The sequence below is a fragment of the Pan paniscus genome, chromosome 8, assembly GCF_029289425.2.
Source record: "Pan paniscus chromosome 8, NHGRI_mPanPan1-v2.0_pri, whole genome shotgun sequence".
Lineage (NCBI taxonomy): Eukaryota > Metazoa > Chordata > Mammalia > Primates > Hominidae > Pan > Pan paniscus.
The window spans coordinates 86586868-86608804 of NC_073257.2; the positions used below are offsets into that span (position 1 = coordinate 86586868).

At 34.2% G+C, this 21937-nt stretch overlaps 1 protein-coding gene across 11 annotated transcripts in view; it reads left to right on the forward strand.

Moving 5' to 3' along the window:
* Positions 1-21937, forward strand: part of ADK (adenosine kinase) — a 563972-nt gene that overhangs the window by 286013 nt on the left and 256022 nt on the right. The window lies entirely within an intron of this gene.

Sequence of the window (21937 nt, forward strand, 5' to 3'; positions counted from 1 at the left end):
AAGGAAGATATGATAGAACAGAAGACTGATAATGCAGTGTGGAAGAGTGATAACTGCTAGATGGAATTGAGATCAAAGGTTTGTAGATGAAGACTTTATCCTTGGAAAAATACATTTACATTTATTTAATGTTTAGTTTTTAAATTAGATATCATGTAACTTGAGCCTCACAGTAATCCAATGAATTAGGTGACATATGGTTGGTATAATTCATCCCCCTTTACATGTAAGAAAATTGAGACACAAAAAATGTTGTGTGTTATCCACAGTCATGTGGTTAGTAAATGGGGAGATATTTTCATGCCCAGTTCTATGCTATAACTACTATTATGTCTGAAAATAAAGGCAGAAAAAAATACTTGAAGAAAAAATGGCAAAAAACAGCCCAAATTTATTGAAAAACATTTGTTTATACATCTAGGAAGCTCTTTGAACACCAAGTACGATAAATGCAAAGAGATGCACACCTGGCCTCATAATAGCAAAATCTTGACTATTTGACAAGGACAAAAGGAAAATCTTAAACTCAGCAAATCACAACAGGGGAACACAAAATTAACAGCTTACTTCTCACCGGTACCAATGAAGTCAGAAGGTAATGAGATAACATATTTAAAGTGCTGAAAGAAAAAAATCATCAGCAAATAGCCTTATGTCCAGCAAAAATATGTCAAAAATAAAATGAAATATTTTCCTAGATAAGCAAGTCTAAGAGTGTTCGTTGCTGGAACATCTGCCTTACCAAGAAATACTAAAGAAAATTCTTTAAGCTGAAATTAAATGACAACAGATAGCAATTTAAATCTATACACAAAAAACAAAGAGCATCAATAAAGGTAATTATGTAAGTAATTACAAAAGACAGTATAATGACATATTTCTTCACTATTCTCTCAACTCATTTAAAAGCAAATGCATACAGCAATTTGTGTATAATTGTATTTTGGCCCTATGACTTATTAGAATGTAATGTATATGATGATAACAGCAGAAAGGAGGTGCATGGCAACAAAGCTCTATTGGAGTGAGTAAGAAAAGGACACCAGATGGTAAACTAAATTCACAAGATGAAATGAAGAAAACCAGAATGGTAAATAAGAAGATTAATATAATAAACTCTTTAAATGCTTGTAGTCCTAGCTACTTGGGAGGCTGAGGCAGGAGAATCGCTTGAACCTGGGAGGCGGAGGTTGCAGTGAGCCAAGATCATGCCACTACGCTCCAGCCTGGAAATCATAAGGAATAGAAAATATATTTACTATTCATTAAGTGGAATTGAATCATCATAAAGGTCTTCATCCTCTTAGTCTTCATTTACTGTCTCCAAAAAAAAAAAAAAAAAGTTTCCATGACTCTTCAGTAGATTATCATAAATTAAGATGTATATTGTAACCCTTAGGGCAACTGATGAGAAAATAACAAAAAATTCTAGTTAAAAATTATTAAAATGCCCCTATAATATGCTTAACTGATTTTTGACAAAGGTATAAAGCCAACTAATTGGTGAAAAGATAGCCTTTTCAAAATGTTGCTGTGGCAACATGACGTCAAAAGTGAAAAGTGGCCAAAAGACCAAAAAGTGAACCTTGACCTGATACAAAAATCGAGTAAATGGATCACAGCCTTAAATGTAAAACGATGAAACTTTTATGAAAAACATAGGAGACAATCTCAGGATCTAGGGGTAATCAAATTTCTACTGAAAATTATAGTAGCCACAGCAAATAAGCAATAAATAGAAATGGCATTAAGGTTGGAAAGAAGTGAAACTACTCTTATTTGTAGATGACATTTTGCATATAGAAAATCTTAAGGAATCCACTAAGAAAAATAAAGGAGGACAGGTAGTGATAAATGCAAAAACAGAAGGTAATGAAATAGAAAACAAGAAAATAGAATTAAATCTAAAGCCTTTTTAAATAAAATTAACAAAATAATCAAAGTGGTCATAACACTAAGCAAGTGAAAAAAGAAAAGATAGAAGCAATATTATAAGTGAAAAACAATGTTTAATCATAAACAATTCTAAGAAATTTGGACCAATAAAAGTTTGACAAAATCTGAAGTTCTCTAATTTGTTTATATATTTTTGGTATTTTTGTATTTATTGTCATAGGTTTCTTAGTTAGATTCATGGCCAAAAGTACCATCCAAAAAACTATTTCCAAATGTATATTTTTAGCACATACCTCTTTTCTGATCTCCAAACTTAATGACCAACTGGTTATTTTGATTATTATATGCAAATAGACTTCTTAATATACAGTGTCAATCCTGTTTCTCTTATGTTTAATACATCTCTGTATATGGTACCACTGCAGGGTTTGACTCATGTGCCCTAGCCAAACCCTAGGAGTCATCCTTGATTTTTTCTTTTCCTTCAATAACTCCCTATCTTTATATCTGGAACCCATTTACTCTTCTTTTATCAGCAATTACCATTCTATTACAGACCATTAGTATTTTTCTCCTGCCCTACTGCTATAGTCTCCTGACTGATCTCCTTCTACTTTTTAACCCTTTCAAACCATTCTCCACAGAATAGCTGGAGTGGCCTTTTAAAAATGCAAACCAGCATAAAACATTTTGATGTTTAAATCCCTCTCATGGCTGCCAATGATTGCTCATAGAATAAACTCCAAACTTTCTGCCATGGTGTATAAAGCCCTACATGTCTTACATGGCTTTCCTCCTACCTGTCTAATATCATCTTATTCTAGTTCTTTCTCATTGATTATTCCTTTAACAACCAAGCCCTTTTCCTTCGAAAGTCCTTCACTCTTACTCCTCCTTCCTGGAATGCTCTTCACTGTTTTCTAAGGGCTGACTCATGTATAACCTTCAACATTCACCTCAAATGCCATCCTCTTAGAGAGTCATTTTCTGGTTAGCTATCTAAAGTAGCTTTCCCTGTTCCTCCATGAGCTGTTGTCATAATATCCCTCCAACCCCCAACCCCCACCTTATATGACCATGCTTGTCTCCTTTGTTGCAGTTATCTCCATTTGTAATTAACTTGTTTAAATCCTCCTAGAATGCCAGCTAATAAGAAGGTAAGGTCCTTGCCTCTCTCTCTCTTTTTTTTTTTTTTTGAGTCAGTCTCCCCTGTCACCCAGGCTGGAGTGCAATGACGCCATCTCGGCTCACTGCAACCTCCACCTCCTGAGTTCAAGCAATTCTCCTGCCTCAGCCTCCCAAGTAGCTGGGATTACAGGTGCCTGTCACCACATCCGGCTAATTTTTTTTTTTTATCTTTAGTAGAGACGGGGTTTTACCGTGTTAACCAGAGTGATCTCGAACTCCTGACCTCGTGATCCATCCGCCTCAGCCTCCCAAAGTACTGGGATTACAGGCATGAGCCACTGCGTCCGGCCTTGCCTCTCTTAATAACCATATTACCTCTGGCAACCAGCATAGTGCCTGGTATTTATTGTGCTCAGTATGCATCTGTTGAATATTATTATTTTGTATACTCTATAGTGATGAGCATGTTGTAAGCAACCCGATATGTATAAATTCATTGATGGTGTTCTCTCTCTAAATTTTCTTTATTGTTTTCATGGTGTGTTCATTTCCTCCTTTACCCCCTCTTTTTAGGTTGTATAATCATTAGTTTTATTTTCATCTCTGATTTTATATGGATATGTTTCAATGCATACAGACAGTTAATATTCTTTTCCTCCTAATTATCTATTACATATATCATCTTCAGTATCATCACCATTCAAAAAACTCTTTTATATGTTCTAGATAATGTGGCCTATTTTTTACGTTAGACTACCTGATAAGGTGTCAACTGAATTGGCTGCCTTTATCTACATTCTGAACCAAAATTTAATTCTAGAGTTTGTAGTCAGCGTTTTTCCAAATGTGTAAAACTGTAATCCTTCATAAAATGTCATATGTAAAAGAGTAAGCAATTCTGTGTGTACTAAAAGGTGAGAAAGTTATTACTTTAGCTTTCACTGGGAAGACTTAAAGAAAGTTTATCAAAAAGGATTATAGAAAGAACAGATTTATAGCAACTGTCTGATATATGACCAGAACCCTTATGTTCCACTGAAACAGACTTGCCCTAGGCTTTCTAGAGCATAATGCCCTTAGCAAGTAGCTTTCAACATCTTTTTCAGGAAGCAATATTTTCCTTCAGTAAAAGGGTCACTGTACTGTTTTTCTTTTTCCTTCTCCTGTCTTATCTTTTGAGTTCAGGAAGTACTTTAAATTTACAGGCAGCTTTGAAGACATGAAGCAAGTTCAGCCCCAGAAGTATTTCCTGTTATGGCATTAATCTAATTCCATGAAAGTAGAACTGATTTTTCATCTGTAAAGTAGATAAAGTGCCTAGAGCAGCCGACCATTATTCTGGGTTATCATGATAAAGAGGCTTAGTTTTGACACAAAAGAGTTTATCAGCCTACCCAGTGGAAGATTTCATCCTTTTTGTTGAAAGATATATTAATGGATTATAATCTGTCTTGGCTTCCAAAAGAAAGTTCACCTTTATATTGAAAATGATTAGTTAAATCAACAAATATTTTCCTGAATATACATTTTATAATATACGATAAATTGAGCAAACATTCTAGGGATATCACATATAATTAAATATCTAATGTTAAATCATTTTATGTTATTTTAATGTTTAAATTATTGTCTCAATTTGAAATAATCACAGATTTTCCTTATAAACAAACTTGGTTTAATTTTAACATATAGACTAACATAATTTCTAGTAGGCATATATGCTTCATTTTAGAAGCCCCTGTTATTAGGCTATATAATTTCTCCTTACAACTTATAATGTAGAAATAGTTTTCTTATAATAAGGTATTTCTCTTAATAGTTAATAATTAAACTTAGTTGATTATTTTAAATATATAGTACATACAAATAATATATAATTCAAAAGCTATAATATATTTTTCCTATCCCTATTTCCTGGTTCCTCTCTAAGCTAAGGCATTTAGACTAATCCTAGTGGCTTAGTATTGTTTAAATAATTTTTTATTTGAAAATTGATTCCATATTGGACATATTTACAATATTTCCTTGAATAATAATAGCTTACCACATAGTAATACATTGCATATTTAGTTCTCTCAGTAGCCTTCTGAGTTAAATTCTGTTATCCATTTGAAAAATGCAGGAACTCAAGGTTAGAGAGGTTAAATAATTGGCTAAAATTCACCTGGCTGATAAGTGACAGATTTGGGCTGGAACTCAGGTCCTCTAATACCAGAGCCTATATTCATAGCCCATACTGTAGGATTATAGAAATAAGGTTATTCCCAGTTGTGCCTTTTATACTTGAAAAGAACAGAAGATTCCACTGAATGCTTATTTTACAATTAATAAATTAAGTTAGGCTTTATCATACCCTAATGAGATATCTCATTATTTGTTTAAAATAAATGATCTACCATTATGTTCATAAATAAAAATAAAGATATTGTTTTATTATAGATGTTAATGTTTTAAAACTTAGATCATCTAAACATGAAAAATCTCTGGCCTAGTCAAAGGCACACTGAGAACTAAACTTGGGATTGGAAAATTTGGAGTTTTCAAATGGCCCTACCAATTCAGCGCATAATTGTATATGCTTATCATTTTTCCAAAGAGGGTTGAATAGTATTCTTCCATTGTATATCTTAGGGAGGCATTATAAAGGTAATATGACATCAGATGTTAAACTTACTTATTTAACCATCATTCATTGAGTCTGCCTACTATACGTATCCTGTGAAGCAATGTGACCGATACAAAGATGAAGAAAACATGGGTGCTGTCTTTAGTGAACTACCCATCTTCTAGGAAGAATAAGATCTATTGTAATATAAACAAGAGTGATGAGTCCTTAGTATATGTGAAGGTCTCCTCAGCTAAGTTCCAAAAAGTAACAAGCTAACTGTAATTTCACCACCTTAGTATTTTATGAACACCACCTTAGTTTTTATGAACTCAGGACCTTACCTCCACTTTATGAAAATACATATACACAAAGCAAGGAGTTTTAATAAGCACTTGAAAAGATGCTAATCTTAGCCGTCAGACAGTGGCATAACCATGTGAGCTTTATCTTAACACCCACTAGGATGTCTATAATCAAGAAGACATAATACCAAGTATTGACAAGGATGTGGAGAACTTGGAACCCTCATGCACCACTGGTGGAAATATTGGCAGTTCCTCAAAAGGCTAAACACAGAGTTCCCATATGACCCAGCAATTCCACTTTTAGATATATACGAAAGAAAAATGAAAACCTGTGTTTACACAAAAATGTGTATATGAATGTTTATGGCAGCATTATTTATAATAGTCAAAAGGTAGAAATGACTGAAATGTTCATCAACTGCTGAATGGATAAATAAAATTAGATTGTTATTTTACATGAGACACAAAAATGAACTCAAAACAGATTAAAGATTTAAACATAAAACCTGAGACCTTAAAACTCAGAAGAAAACATATTAGAAAAGCTCCATGACACTGGTCTTGCAATGACTTTTTATGTATGACACTAAAAGCACAGGCAGCAAAAGCAAAATTAAACAAGTGTATCTATATCAAACCAAAAAGTTTCTGCACAGCAAAGGAGACAACAAAAGAAAAGGCAACTCACAGAATGGGAGAAAATATTTGTAAACCCCATATATGATAAAAGATTAATTATCCAAAATATGTAAGGAACTCATACAACTCAATAGCAGAAAACCCGATTAAAAAATGAGCCCAGGACCTGAATAGACATTTTCCATAGAAGACATACAAATGACCCAGGTATATGAAAACGTGTGCAGTGTCCCTAATCATCAAAGAAATACAAATCAAAAGACCACAGTGAAGCTGGGTTCAGTGGTGGTGGTGCATACCTGTAGTGCCAGCTACTTAGGAGACTGAGATAGGAGGATCAGTTGAGCCCAGGGGTTCAAGGCCAGCCTAGGCAACATAGGAAGACCCTGTCTCTTTAAAAAAAGAAAAAAAAAATTACTCCCCCACCCCCACTTTCCTCTCCCTCACAATGAGATACTACCTTAAATTTGTGACTGTTATCAAAAAGTCAAAATCGTGGAAAAAAGGGATCCCTTGTTAGCGGGAATGTAAATTGGCACAGAGATTATGAAAAACAATACGAAAGTTCCTTTAAAAACAGAGCTACTATATAATCCAACAGTCTCATTTTTGGATATAAATCTAAAGGAAATCGGCCGGGCATGGTGGCTCATGCCCGTAATCCCAGCACTGTGGAAGGCCGAAGTGGGCGGATCACTTGAGGACAGGAGTTGGAGACTGGCCTGGCCAACATGATGAAACCCCATCTGTACTAAAAATATAAAAATTAGCTGGGCGTGGTAGCACATGCCTGTAATCCCAGCTACTTGGGAGGCTGCGGCAGGAGAATCGCTCACACCCAGGAGGTGGAGGTTGCAGTGAGCTGAGAACATGCCACTGCACTCCAGCCTGGGCGACAGAGTGAGACTCTATCTCTAAAGAAATAAATAAATAATTAAATAAACGGAAATGAAATCAGTATGTTGAAGAGATATTTGTACTCCTGTGTTCAGCTGCATTATTCACAATAGTCAAAATAGGGAAATACCCTAGGGGTCTGTCAACAGATGAATGGATAAAGAAAGTATATGTATATATAAACAGTGGAGTACTGTTCAACCTTAAAAAAGAAGGAAATCCTGCCATTTGCAACAACATAGGTGAACCTGCAGGACATTATGCTAAGTGAAATAGGCCAGACACAAAAATATAGATACTGTGTGATCTCATTTATATATGAAATCTTAAAAAGTCAACCTCATAGAAACAGGGTAGAAAGTGTGGTTGGGGGAGGGAAGAAGGGTAGTGGAATGATGGGGAGATTTTGGTCGTGGGGTGTAAACTTTTAGTTATAGGATGAATACGTTCTGGAGACCTAATGTAAAACATGGTAACTATAGTTTATAATTATGTATTGTATACTTGAAATTTGTTAAGAAAGTAGCTCTTAAGTCTTCTACCACACACACAAAAAGATAAATTTGTAAGTTCATGGATATGTTAATTGGCTTGATAGTGGTGTCATTTCACAACATACACATATATCAAAACATCATATTTTATACTGTGAATAAATGTAATTTTTGTCAGTTATAACTCAAGAAAATTGAAAGAAAAATGTATTATATCCACACAGTGAAATATTATTTAGTAATAAGCAGGATGAAGTACTTTCATCCATGCTGCAACATAGATAAATCTTTAAAACATTGTGCTAAGTGAAAGAAGCCATTTATAAAAGGCTGTCTATTGTATGATCTCATTCATGAAAAGTCTTAAATAGGTAAATCAATAAAGACAGAAGGTATATTGGTGGTTGTCTTAGGCTGAAAGTGTTGTGGGACAATGCTACACTCCTAATAGATACAGGATTTCTTTGGGAGTTAGACAACTAATCTAAAATTGAATGTGGTGATGGTTACACATCTCCGTCAATATACTAAAAATCACTGAATTGTATGCTTTAAATGCAATTTATATGAGAATTAGATCTCAATAAAGCTTTTATTTTAAAAAATAGATGGTATTAACAAAACTTTTAGACTACTGTGACCACTTGGCACACCTAACAACAAAGCATCCAAGGAGATTAATATTTAAACGTACATTATAATATGAAAGGCATGAATTTAGATGGGGGCATGTAACCTCTTGAAGAAATATATAATGTAAAAGTGTTATTATTGCTATTTTATTTCTTATTTTAATCAAACACTGTGATAGTATTATTCACTCCACTGTAACCCCTATTGGATAAATACATTATATATTTAGAATAAAACTCATGTGTTAGTAAGCCAGTGAGAAAGAATCATACCAGAGCTTTATAGATCACCAGTTCTATCTCCTGTCCCTCCATTTCAGGTATATGCAACTGGCCTACCTGTTCAGAGTATTAACTCTATGGTGCTTCATCAGTCAGACCATCCACTATGCCCAAATGAGTAATATGTCCAAACTGTATTTGCAAAATGCATTTCTCCACAGAAATTAATATCCTGTGCAAATGCTGGCTAATTGATTATTACTCTTTCATAAAGGCTTAATTAGGTAGGAAACCCAGTACCTGCAGCGAGAGAGGAAGAAAAGTCTTTCCTAGGGCTAGATCCTGACCCAAGGTTTTGGATTTTAATGGGGCAGAGTTGTCTGTTTTCTATTAAACACATACTTGGGAGTAAGTAGACTTGCCCATCTCCTGTTTTATACTGATCTTTTCACGAATGTGAACTTTTTTCTTGAAAGAGTAAATATCTTTAAATTTTTCTGTAGCCTTCCTTGTTACAAGTTAAATGTTCCTACTTCTCTAGAGTATTTTGAAGTGTTTATTTAAATAAGTAAACATGGATAGACACTATTTTGTAGCAAGGGGTTGGGGGAGTATACTCTAAGGCAGCTTCTCTCTGACAGCTTATCTTTCTTATAAGTATAGTGTAAACATATAATTTATAATGTGGGAAAAGAGGGTTTGATCTTTTAACAAAGCCATTTCTTTTTATTTCAGAGTTAAGGAGTTTAAATTCTTTTTCTTTAGCATCTAGCAGTGAGTTCAGGGGTGATGGTCATTAATATCTTGATCCATTACTTTTCCTAAAAGATAAGATTTTTTTTCCCGTAATGGTTCATTTGTCTGACTGCTTTATTTCCCACCAGAAATCACAAAATCCATTTTTCCTGTGACAGTATAATAATTTTCACAACATCTGATTTTAGTGGCACATACATGCAGAAGATTAAAGGTGTAGGTTAGAAAAGAAGCAGTAAGAAGGCATTGAGAATAAAAACATGGTAGAATTTATTTCTTTAATGTCATAATAACTAATTTAGAAAAACAAATATAAACAGTGGGTTGTAAATAGTTTATTCAATATTTTAATAAAGAATTAATTCATTACATGCACACTTATTTTTACATACTTGCCCAGATTTCTTACCAAAAAAAATTTTCTCGCCCTATTCTCAAACAAAATTTATAGACATTATATACAGCCTCTGTTGAAAAGACCTTCTGTTAAAATCAGCTGCCCTTAGCTTGACATATCTTGAGTTCTTAGTGATTAACATGTTAATAACAAGTGTGAATGTCATTAATGTTCCTATAATTAATTTCAGTATTAACACCTTATGTTTCTTATTATTCATTCCTCAAATGAAGGATTTTTCCATTTATAACTAAGTGGCAATTATTATATCATTTTTATTTAATGGAGCAATAAATTGTATCTGATGTTATTAATAGTAATTCCTACATTCCTTATAACATACTTTTATACTCATTCCTTTATATATTCCTTTACTGTTATATAATACTTTTTAAGTGCCTTTAAGTGAAGAGAAGTGGTTGAAATGTAAAAGAAGCTACTTGGAATGTCTGTAATAACAAATGTGGTAGTATATTTACACCTGCTTGAAGGAAAGAGTAAAGTATTTCCTGAAAACCCCACAATTATATAGGTAGTTCAACCTCTGATCTGCACTGAGGCATTTAACCTCTCTTAACCTTGGCTTCCTTATTTAAAGGAAGTGGCTGTTGAGCCTTACCTAAATCATAAAGTGAGTGCAAGTAATTGTTTACTGAGAAATCTAAGAAAGGCTAATGGAAAACATCAAGTATAAATGAAACAGTTATAACTGTTTTCCCCTTTGAAAAGAATTGCTGTTCACACATTGAATTTCTATCATGAATCTAACTCTTTTTAAATGAGCTATTTAAATTTAAATACATAAATGGATGTTATAATATTTTGATTTTAATTACTTCAGTAGTGATTCAGAATTAATTGAAGCTACAGCTTAAACATATTTTTATTACATTTAAATAGTTGGGAAAAAATAAACAGTTGGTTAGCTAAAACCCAATAAATAAATTGGGAATAGATTCTGCTAGTTGAATGCTGAAATGAATAGTATATACTTTAAAGGGCTTTAATTTTTTCTTTCATACTGATTTAAGACTGATAATTTATCTCTTTACTTATTCTAATTATTTGACCCTTTTTGTTGGAGGAGAGGGGGCAATCTTGTCACTAATTGTGTAACCCTTGTTTAATTTACTCTTTCAGGAACCCTTCCAACCTTCCCCCTCTCCACCTTAATACACTGATGTTCATTTTGGATTTCCAAGAGGGAGATATGATATGCAACTTTAAAAAACCTATTTTCCAGTCAAGCCATTTTTCAAAGAGAGCTTATTAACCTCTCCTATGGATCAAATTGTGAAATACTAAACTAGGTTGCCTGTGGAAGAATAGTGAGAGACGACGATAGGAAAGAAGATAGGATGGGGTCAGAAGAACCTTATATTCCATGCTTAGGAGTATAAACTGTATACAATAAGCAGCTGGGAACCATAAAATCCTTTTAAGAAGTATTGTGATATAAGACTAATTTGAAAGAATAGTGAGAAGGTGGATAATTGTACATTTGATTTTATTCCTTTATGCTAATGATTCCCATGTACATACAGTGAATGAAATATAGGAGACAAATATCTTCAACTATTCTCATTTCTTATTGGTTTTAGAGCTTGGAAATATGTTAAAAAGACATGTAAACTAGTTCCATCAATTGTATTTCCTCTTATTTAGATAGTACAGTGATTTTGAGCAAACTGTTAACATTGATTTTAAAATCCAAAATATATTATTAGTCTATAAATCACTGCATGGTTCTCATTCATTGATTTTCACTTAGGAGGCTTTGGGGGGTTGTTTTGTTTTTATAATGCTTTACCCAAAGCATTTTAAATCTTCTACTCTCCAGTAATAGTTTTTGTCAAATATATTTTGATATCTGCTGTACTATTTGCTATATTTACTTAAACATCTCTCCACTACGTAGAGCAGGTACTATAGGAGGAAAAACTTTTCCTCTACCCTCTTATGTTCAGTAGTTGGTGCTTGCAAATTAAACTGACAAAAAATTAGGAGGATAAAAGGATTATTTTGTATGCACGTGAGAAGCCTCACAGAAAAGAATTGAAAACCCCAAAAAACCAATGAGACCAAGGGGCTTACATATCATTTTAAGAAAGAGTGATAAAGTATGGAGAAGAGACTAGACAAAATGGGGGTTTAGACTTCTGGTGGGGTGAGGGTGGGCATTAATGATAGGTGACTAAGAAATGAGTGGTAAATAAGGGTTGTTTAGTAAGGTAAATAAGGTTTATTAGGCAGAGTCAAGTGAGAAGAGTCTGCTTCTTCTCTTCCTGGTACTGGAGAGGAGGACGCCATTACAAATATGAATTTCCTTTACAAAAGGGAAATTTATGCCCTATTTTTAGGAAGTAAAGGGGAGGGCAGAGAGCTCCTCCTATGTTTGCTGTTTTAATTGCCTGTAGTTCAAAATAATCCTTATGCTGAAGTGGCATATTTGAGGGTGTCATACTCTGATCCCCTTCACTATAGACTACTCTCTAATACCAGGGTACTGAGTTAAGATTCAATTTCCTATCTTAGTTTTCTCATCTGTAAAATGGAGATCATGATAGCACTTACCTCAAAAAATGATAAGAAGTCAATTAAAAAAGCACCAAAAAATGCTTAATAAAGTGGTCTGACACATAGTAAATTCTCAATGAATAATGTATATACTGTTAAGGAGTCATTTCCCTCTAAGAGTACAAAGTACAAAAGAAAAAGTTGGAGCTTAAGATTTAGGTTTGGCTGGGTGTGGTGTATCACGCCTGTAATCCCAGCATTTTGGGAGGCTGAGGGGGGTGGATCACCTGAGGTCAGGAGTTCGAGACCAGTCTGGCCAATGTGGTGAAACCCCATCTCTACTAAAAATACAAAAAATTAGCCAGACATGGTGATGCATGCCTGTAATCTCAGCTATTTGGAAGGTTGAGGCAGGAGAATTGCTTGAACCCTGGAGGCAGAGGCTGCAGTGAGCCGAGATCACGCCACTGCACTCCAGCCTAGGCAACAGAGTGAGACTCTGTCTCAAAAAAATAAATAAAAGAGTTAGGTTTAATCCCAGCTACTTGGGAGGGTGAAGTGGGAGGGTCTCTTGAGCCCAGGAGTTCAAGTCCAGCCGGGGCAACCTAGTGAACACTTCCCTCCACTCCATCTCTTAAAAAGGATGGGAGTGTTCCCAGTGCTGATTATGCCACCTGTTAGCTGTATGATCTTGGACAACTGTAAGCCTCAACTTTCCCATCTATGCAATAAGAATCATTTTTACCTCATTAGATTGTTATGAGGATTAAATGAAGCAGCATGTATATATGTGTATATATATATGCATATATACATATAGTATCTTGTATATAATAAGTATTTATTACATGCAATTTCATCTTTTATGTAGACTTTCTAGACTCTAACCTTGCCCCAGGAAGATAAGTGACTTTTACATTAAGCCATGTTCTCTTTTTCCTTTATGACACTCCTCAATGCTTAATGAAGAACTCTGGCTACACAAAAAACTAAAGTAAAATGTTGACAGACTGCTTTTTTCTACATCTGGGCTTCTTTAATTGAAAGCTGACATTTAGGCCAAGAATTGTTAGGAATTCCTATTTAGGTTTATACCAGTTCTCGCTTATATACAAGATGTATACTTGTGTATACATGTTATTTACACACATACAATAATATATACTGGCTTTCTTTTTTTCCCTCTCATCCCATAACAGATAGTATACTGCCTTTTTTTAAAAAAATGCCCACTTTTCAAATTAAAAAGCAGAGGCACACATTCTTTCAAAATGTATTAGTATAATAATTATATAATTTGAAATAATGAGATTGTATTAATAGGATTCAGCCACAGAAACAGACCCATTAGGGAAGATAGAGTGAGAATAAGATTTATTTGTTGGTTGATCGATTTCGAGGAATTGGCCTATGTCATTGTGGAGACTGGCTAAGTAGTCCAAAACCATAGGGCAGGCAACCAGGAAGGGGAGAAAGCCTTGAACTTCTTAGGCATGGGCAGAAGCTGTCATTCATAGGTGGAATTTATTCTCTCTGTCAAGGAAACTTAAGCCATGCTTTTTTTTTTAAATTTTATTATTATTATACTTTAAGTTTTAGGGTACATGTGCACAATGTGCAGGCTTTTACTTTCAACCAATTGAATCAGGCCCCTCCAGATTATCCAGGATACTCCAGTAATAGAAGTCAACTGACTGGGAGTTTTAATTACATCTGAAAAATACCTGTATAGCAACACCTAGATTGGAATTTGATTGAATAACTAGAGTCTGTAGCCTAGTCAAGTTGTCACCTCAAAAAAACCATCTTGGGATAAAGTTTTTTGAAAAAAGAAATAGAAAGTTCAGGGCATTTTGGTCATTATTTTTGTGTATTGTGCCTATTATATCTTTTTATTTTTAATTTTTGAGAATCTGTTTAGTGCCTAGTATTTTGCCAAGATTATAAAGGAAACAAAGGTATCTTAATGTTTTTTTCAAATCTTAACATCTTAAAGTTGTTTCAAGCATTTTCCCTGAATTCATTGATTAAGCATTGTTAGAAGAAGTGGAACATGGATGATGCATATGCTTTAGATTGAGGCAGGAGTATGTGTGGTGACTAAGAGAGTAAGAAATGATGATCTCGAGAATACTAGACTGTGAGCTTTCTAAAAGCTGGTATCGTGTGTTATTTATCCTTGTATTGCCATGGCCTGGCACAGTAATTGAAAAAGTTCAACAATGGTTTGTTGTTTAGGTTGATTAAGGAATGAGCAAAAACGTAACTTAAAAGCTATCTGCATTGAAGTGTGATCTGTTATATGTATTCAGATCTGATTATACTTGGAGTCGAAATCACTGTATCTAAATTAATATTAAGACTCAGGGCCAGGCACATTGTCTCACATCTGTAATCCCAGCACTTCAGGAGGCTGAGGTGGGAGGTCAGTTGAGGCCAGGAGTTTGAGACCAGCCTGGGCAACATAGCGAAAAACTCTGTCTCCACAAAAAATTAAAAAAATAAAAATTAGCCGGACATGGTGGCATGTGCCTGCAGTCCTAGCTACTTGGGAAGCTCAGGTGGAGGATCACTTGAATCTAGAGGTGGAAGCTGCAGTGATCTGTGATCGTACCTCTGCACTTCAGCCTGTGTGACAGAGTGAGACTTTTTCTCAAATAAAAGAATCAATACAGCAATACAGCCCCAATTTCTAAATTGGAGAAAGTCATTTTCTATTTCGTCTCTCTCTGTTCCTCCACTAGATTGTAAACTCTTTGAGGGTAAGAATTATGCAGTTTTGTCTGCTCTTCAATGTTTTATTGCCTTGCATTAAAAAGATAATAAATACTGCTTGATGAATTAATTAAAAGCAGCATACAGAAGAGATCCAAATTTAATTTTGTAATAAATCACCTCTGAGAATAATAAGAAAACCAGAATATTTGAAATACATCATTTAATTGAATAAGGAACAGTAAACTGATTTTTAATGTTCCTGTTTTTATGTATTTGAAGTTAATGTTTAGTTATTTTGTTTAAAAATCTTTATAAAAATTCTCTGCTTTATCTTCCAGTGAACGAGACATATTAATAGCTTTTCTGTAGAACAAGGCATATTAATAGCTTTTCTTTGAATATGAAAGAAAGCAGCTGTAGTTTTATCCTACTGAGTACAAATATTTGTTGGGGAATTAAAGATTTATTAGATAAATGGCTTAAAGATTAATTAATTAACTATACTATCTTTTTACCTTCCTATCTTATCTGTAGGCCCTTGGTCTGTTAATATATATAAATTGCTCTATTTCCTGCTATCTTTCCATTTCTTAATTAAATATTAGAAAAATGCCCAAGGAAAAACAATACAACTGAGCTTCCTTTCTGGTTTTCATGCTTTTAAAATTTATAAAAATTGTGGCTCTGCTGCCTTTTTTTTTTTTTTTGTAGTTAGATGAATTTGGCCTGGGATTCTATGAAAAAAATAAAACAATAGTTTTTATTTCATGATTTTTTTTCAAGTTGTTCTGATTTTATAATATCTAGTCAAGTGATGACATGCAGAGATTTTGCTGTGAGGAGAGGGAGAGAGCAAAAAGTATTCTGCCCTGATTGCTTTTTAGTGATTTTATTACTAGAAAGATAAACATTGCCTTGTTATTTTAGCCAGTAAAATTGTCTGCAAAGTAGGTAACAAAATGCAAAGCAGTGTATTTACTTTTCCACTTTTCCCCAAAGGTATGATAAAAGCAGGGTTCCAGTGGAACAATTTGCTGAGTTCTTTCCTAGGGAGCACTGGTAGCCCGTATTAAATGATTATATTTTGGAAAATGCTAATGATGAAAGATGAGAATAATTTATATTCTTTGAAATGTGACTAAAAAGTTGGAAATGAAACCTATCTTTCTAAAGTGACATCCACATTTGTGGTTCATTTTCATCACACCTGATCCACTTCTGCCAGCAATTCAGAAAGAAAGGTGGAGGTGGGAAAGCATATATGTAGCTAAGCTACTAAAGTGACTATTTGAGTATTTCATTCCATCTGTCAAAAGATTCAGTGGGATAAAGAATTTGGCATAAATGGATGTAATTCATTCTCTTTTTACAAAGAAGTGAATGATAGAACAAAATCATCCTAAAATGAAGGAACAAAATACCAGAAAGTGAAAGAAAACAAAATTTGTATTTTTTGATAGAATAGTAGCAGAACTCAATGTAAAAATAATGATTACATTAATAATTATTTGCTCACTTTTTCCTGTATTTGGTATTTTGGGAAAGTGGGCTTGAAAAACAGTGGATACATTGATGAAACATTTCAATTTTCACTTGCCTGTTGTGTTTGCTCATGTTAGACAAACTATAACTTCTCGGTGTATAGATATGATGTACACAAAATTACACAGAAATTAAGCCATGTATAATAATGCATGACTAGAAGAAAGATATACCTCCCTTGAACAAATAACAGTTATTTTAGTAAATTTGCAACAGAGAAAATAGGCTTGATTAACAAAAATATGAAAGATCTTTTAAATAAACGAATTTTGAATTTTCAGAGTAGCCTAGAATTTTATCTAAACTCGGATTATTTCATTAGCTAGAACATGAAAATAGGCATTTATTCTACTCACCTACAGCTTCTGTAGTACTAAATTTATGGAATGAGGCTTTGTGGTGCTGCCTTCAGAGCTCAATGATTTGCTTTTTCTGAATTTTGGAAGTCTGTCTCTAATTGATTGACACATATGAATGTAGTGGGAAGAAATGAGATTAAGCATACAAGCTTTCTTTTTCATTTAAACATTGAAGCCATGAATTTGTAAATTGATATAAAAACACAATCCTTTGGATCTGTATTAGGAAATTTATAAATGGGAGCTTTATTTTGCTCCAGAAATGTGATAATTAGAAATATATTCAGGTGATTTTTTCCCTTTGGTTTTTGTTGTTTTTTAATTTATTTTTCTTTCTTATTTTTACCAAAGGTTCAAGTCATCTGTAATATTCAGGTGTTTTTAAGAATTTCTCGTGGCAAGTTAATTGTGGGTGAACATTTCCCTATTGGACTACCAGATGTACTTTGTGGTTATAACTTGCATAGCTCCAGGATTTTTCATGAACAAGTAATAAAACACATTTCTGATTTACTTTCTGCCATAGAGTATTAAGAGTTTAACACTTTTTAAATGTTACTTTAATCTCTGAAATTTTCAACAATGATTAGTGGCAGTATACTCAAAAAAGGAAATGTGTAGGCTTTACTATAATAAAAATAAGAACAACTTATATAAGCTCCACACTTTATAGATTTGTATGGATACACAATCAAATGTACTAATTTTTAAATTATCCTCATTTTGCAGTAATTTTACATTTTGCTCATTTGTGCAAACCATGGTGATAGTAAAATATTTAACAGAAATTCAAGCACATTCTTTTAACTCTTTCTGAAAAATCTCACAAATGAGATTTTTTAAAAACAGTTAAGAATTTACTGAATTTAAAATGTATATATACCTGATGCCATCCAGATGTTTTATTGAATTTCTAAAATAAAAGTCCACCTAATGAATGGCTAATTTACTCAACACGTAAGACAAAGATGTATTTCTGTGTTACTAAGAACATGCATCCTATCTCCTTGACAATGGCTCTAATTACCTCAGCTTGGACTGATCAATATTTGATCTTTTTCCCACCATGCAAACATGTTACTTTGACTTTGTCTCTTTCTCTTCTTTTCAGATAATTTGCAGCCATGTGAGAATGGTTCATTTTGTTTGTTCTCCCTGGCTTGAGGCCAGGGGTCTCTTATTAGTATAATGCAGTTCATTGATGTGAATTTGTTGATCTCCTGGGTAGGTTTTCACAAATTTAAGGCAATTAAAAGCTTTTATATGGCATTTCACTTGAAGTTATTAGTGGCCTTTCAGTGATTTTGCTTTTAAAAATTACTTCATCATTTTATGATTATTTCCTTTCCTTCTCTTTTCTCTACTCTCCCCATGCTATAAAATTCTATAGTAAAGGATTGAAACAACTATTTCATTGATTTCATTAAAAGTAATAATTTATAAACTTATAATTCAATAGCTTAATATTTTAATTACCACAATTTTTAAAGGACTAATGAAATTTTTGGTTTTGTGTTTTCAAAAGCTGCTTTGTTTTAAGCATATAAATATTCATGATAGAAGCCATAATTTGGAGAATAATAAGAATTGAATCTAAAAATTATTAGTAATTGCTAAAAAATTCAAAAAGCACATAGTGTAAACTTTGTGTATATGAGACAGAACTTTTTCTAAATTGCAGTTTCATTAACATCTTAAAGTTTTCTCGTAGCTAACAGATGTCCATGATATTTTTGCTTCCTTAACTTTTACAGTCAATGGACCATTCTCCAGCAGGTCATAAGTAAGAATGTTAAATAACGGCCACTAAATCTTAAGGAATGTGACAACATTGATTAGATTAAAATCCTTTGACTTCATTGACATATCTTTTTTCTTTCCCCATTTAAAAAATTGTTTCAGTTGTTTTCCTACTGTTTGTTGGTGGCATACTTTGTTACAGTACTTGATCCAGTTTGTTTCATTGGTGTGCTTGGTAAATTTGAAGAAATGATCACTGGAGAGGATTTGAAATAACTAGCAAAAGTTTTGAAGTATTGCAGTGAGTATATGGAATGTGTTACTCATTTATGCAAAAAATATTGGTGTTTTTATACTTTTTATTTTAAAAAATATATAACAATAATAGCAAATATTTAGTAAGAATGTAACTTTATGCCATACTAAGGCAAGAATAGTATATTGAATAAGAGGATATACCCTGAAGGCAGGGTATAAATCCAAGTTTTGCTGCTTACTAGTTCACTTCTTAAGCAGTTAACTTCTGAATCTCTCTTTATGTGCAAAATGGTATAGGAGAGGAAAAAAAATATCTTTCCCTCCTGATATATACATGACTGGGGCCTCTATAACAAAAACAGATTAACAAGAGAAAAGTATACTATAATTTAAGTGTAAGTTTTACATGACATGGGAGCCTTCATAAGGAAATGAAGACCCAAAGAAACAGCTAAATCTGAGTGTTTTTTATGTTAGGTTCAATGGTGAAATGATAGGGTATGAAGTAAATGTAGTAAACTGGGTGAAACTTGGCAAGGCCTTTTTGTTTGGATTCCCCTCTGTCTCTTTGTCTTTGGAGAAAAGATGCTCCTTTATAGAGAGGGTACCATTCACATAAGGGTCTTGTGACCTACTTAAGGGAAAGGTCAAAAAACAGTTACCAGGTTTTATGATCTGTTTCTAGAGAAAAGGGCAGGGGACAGTCAGAGAGACCTTCCTGCTTCTGCCATTTTCTCACATTCCTTCACCTTAAAATTTTCAATATATCAAGGTGCTATATTTTGGGATAGTATATCCTGAACCGTGCCTATAGGAATGATGATAATAATATCTACTTTATAAGGATAAAATGAGACAATATGTATAAATTGTATGGAACAGTGCATGAACCACAATAAACACTCACAAAATGTTTGCTATAAAGATATTTTTGACCTTGCATGTTGGTTCATGCCTATAATCCCAACACTTTATGAGGCTGAGGTGGGAGGATCACTTGGAGCCAGGAGTTCAAGACCAGCTTGGGCAACATAGCAAGACCCCATCTCTTAAAAAAAATAAAAAATAAAAATTACCCATGCCTATAGTCCTAATTACTTGGGAGGCCAAGGCAGGAGGATCACAATTGATCCTCAGGAAGATCATGCTTGTCTGTAAAGGATTTTATTTCCCCTTGACTTATGAAGCTTAGTTTGGCTGGATATGAAATTCTGGGTTGAAAATTCTTTTCTTTTTTTTTGAGACAGAGTCTCACTCCGTCACCAGGCTGAAGTGCAGTGGCATGATCTCGGCTCACTGCAACCTCTGCTTCCCTGGTTCAAGCAATTCTCCTGCCTCAGCTGCCCTAGTAGCTGGGACTACAGGTGTGCACCACCACGCCCAGCTAATTTTTGTATTTTTATTAGAGACAGGGTTTCACCATGTTGGCCAGGATGATCTTGATCTCTTGACCTCGTGATCCTCCCCCCTCGGCCTCCCAAAGTGCTAGGATTACAGGCGTGAAAATTCTTTTCTTTAAGAATATTGAATATTGGCCCCCACTCTCTTCTGGCTTATAGGGTTTCTGCAGAGAGATCTGCTGTTAGTCCCATGGGCTTCACTTTGTGGGTAACCCAACCTTTCTCTTTGGCTGCGCTTAACATTTTTTCCTTCATTTCAACCTTTGTGAATCTGACGATTATGTGTCTGGGGGTTGTTCTTCTCAATATGTATGCACCCAATACAGGAGCACCAGATTCATAAAGCAAGTTCTTAGAGACCTACAAAGAGTCTTAGCCTCCCACACAATAATAGTGGGAGACTTTAACACCCCACTGTTAATATTAGATCAACGAGACAGAAAATTAACAAGGATATTCAGGACTTGAACTCAGCTCTGGACCAAGCAGATCTAATAGACATCTACAGAACTCTCCACCCCAAATCAACAGAATATACATTCTTCTCCGCACCACATCACCCTTACTCTAAAATTGACCACATAATTGGAAGTAAAACACTCCTCAGCACAAGCAAAATAATAGAAATCATAAAAAACACTTTCTCAGACCACAGTGCGATCAAATTAGAACTCAGGATTAAGAAATTCACTCAAGGCTGGGTGCGGTGGTTCACGCCTGTAATCCCAGCACTTTGAGAGGCCGAGGCGGGCAGATCACAAGGTCAGGAGATCGAGACCATCCTGGCTAACATGGTGAAACTCTACTAAAAATAGAAAAATTAGCCGGGCGTGATGGCGGGTGCCTGTAGTCCCAGCTACTAGGGAGGCTGAGGCAGGAGAATGGCATGAACCCAGGAGGCGGAGCTTGCAGTGAGCCGAGATCGCGCCACTGCACTCCAGCTTGGGCGACAGAGCGAGACTCCATCTCAAAAAAAAAAAAAAAAAAAAAACCTCACTGAAAACCACCCAACCACTGCTCCTGAATGAATATTAGGTAAATAATGAAATTAAGACAGAAATAAAGCAGTTCTTTGGAACCATTGAGAACAAAGACACAATATACCAGAATCTCTTGGACACAGCTAAAGCAGTGTTTAGAAGGAAATTTATAGCACTAAATGCCCTCAGGAGAAAACTGGAAAGATCTAAAATGGACACACTAACATCACAATGAAAAGATCTAGAGAAGCAAGAGCAAACAAATTCAAAAGCTAGCAGAAGACAAGAAATAACTAAGATCAGAGCAGAAGTGAAGGAGATAGAGACACGAAAAACCCTTCCAAAAATCAGTGAATCCAGGAGCTGGTTTTTTGAAAAGATTAACAAAATAGATAGACTGCTAGCCAGACTACTTAAGAAGAAAAGAGAAAAGAATCAAATAGACACAA